The following is a 1,844-nucleotide window of genomic DNA, read 5'->3' as shown; positions in this document are numbered from 1 at the left end:
GTTAATTTGGGCAGTAAATTTAATTAAAAGCAAATATTTGGATGCAGAAATAGGATATGAGGTTGGCACTGAAATCTGTCATCAAAGTCTTGATTTGTCCCTGCTTTAACAGAAACCCATTTAGATCTGCAAAGAATGTAGGATATTCTTTAGAAGGCAAATATGCCTCAGACTCTACGTTCTGCCACAATGGTCTACCTGCCACCTTGGTAGAAATATCCACCATCTTGACAGAGATGTGAAAGTGAGACTGAAGGCAAGGTCCAATGTCCAAGAAAATGTTTCAAGGGAGAAATTGTGAAAAGTGAAGTGGATGGGAGCAAGAAACCCTACAACACTGGTCAGTCTATAGAGCTGGTAAATTCACTGTAATGTGCTAGGGAGGAATCTCTGGTTCACATTGCTGGAAGTAGGGGTTCAGGCTGGCTGACAGATGGTGAAACTCCAAAAGGAAGATCAAAGGCTTGACTATTAGCTGTGCTAAATTCCTGTTAGATTTCTCTTGTAGATCAAAGGACACTTTAAATAGGGAGGAGTTGATTCCCCTGGAAATATCCTCTGCTCAGTACTGGCCTTTCATGTAAGACCCAGCTTAGTGGTGAGATCTAGGCCTCTGGGATATGGCACAAATGTGTCCCTTGAAGCTTTCTGCTGTGGAAAGAAGCAGCCTCGGGGTTGCTCTAACATACACTTAGGGCTCAGCAGGCCCCACTGAGTTCCCCCATGTGGGGAGCACAATAGGCTTGAATTAAAAGGGAGTCAAACCCTCTTCACCTAAGTATTGCAAGAGTATAACTGATATTTGCATGCCAGAGCTCAACATATGTGACCAGTACGTGTGGGAGAAACTCATATTTTATTCTCCCCTCTTAATAATTGTCTTCATATTATTGACTATGAGCATAGTTCATAACGAATGCATAAGTAGCACTTTGCAAAATGGCTGCTAAAAAATGCGAAATCTCTCCAGCTTCTGCTTGTCAGTACAGGGGTCAGACCCTTACCATGATCTTTGTTGCATAAACAGACTGACTTTGTTCATTAAAATGGAACTTCCCAAAGGAATTGATTATCCAAACAAAGTGATTCTTTTACTTTTGCTCTTTTTCTTGCTCTTTCATGTAGTGCAGTTCTTGTATTTGCATGTATTTCACACAAGCAGCTTCAGAGAGAATGCAGCAACCAAGTGAAAGAAATGGAAAGTCAAGAAGTGATAATATAAAGGCATGTCTACATCTGGATCTGATTCTGGAAAACCTGTGAGAGGACAAGACTCCATCTGTCAGGTGAAGACACCACATGATGGAAGGCTTGGAAGTTCGAGTTAGCAAACTTACAGTGGGACAGTATGCATCCATTTTTCAACTGTGAGGTCAATTGCTGTTGCATTAATTTCTCTGCTATTGCTCAGTGTTTTCAAGCCAGGGTGCACATCTTCCTGAAAATGCTCCTGTGAATAAGCCCCAAATTGTTCCTGTGGTGGCAGTAATCATGGGGTGGAATTTTGTGTCCCTTGTTGCACCAGAGTGAGATGCTGCTGGGATGCTGGATATCGTGGTCAGCGGTGGTCTCTGCACAGCCACACTGACTGCTGGGGAAGGCTTGCAGGGCACTGCAGCAGAAGAGTTTGTTAATTTTTAAGGCAGATAAATGAAATGGCTTTGCTTGCTTTTACAGAAAGTGTCTTCTAAACAGGAAGGGCAACATGGAAGAGCTGAGCTCCATGAAGCTGCCCGACGGAAAATTGAATAAATAGTTGATACAGGACAAGACATCTCAACCTAGCAGCTGCAGAGCATGAGAGGGAGGAATGTAGGAGGACTGGAGGAACAAGAAACCATAAG

The sequence above is a fragment of the Cariama cristata genome, unplaced genomic scaffold (assembly GCF_000690535.1).
Source record: "Cariama cristata isolate BGI_N322 unplaced genomic scaffold, ASM69053v1 scaffold18757, whole genome shotgun sequence".
NCBI lineage: Eukaryota > Metazoa > Chordata > Aves > Cariamiformes > Cariamidae > Cariama > Cariama cristata.
This window is presented reverse-complemented; position numbering follows the sequence as displayed.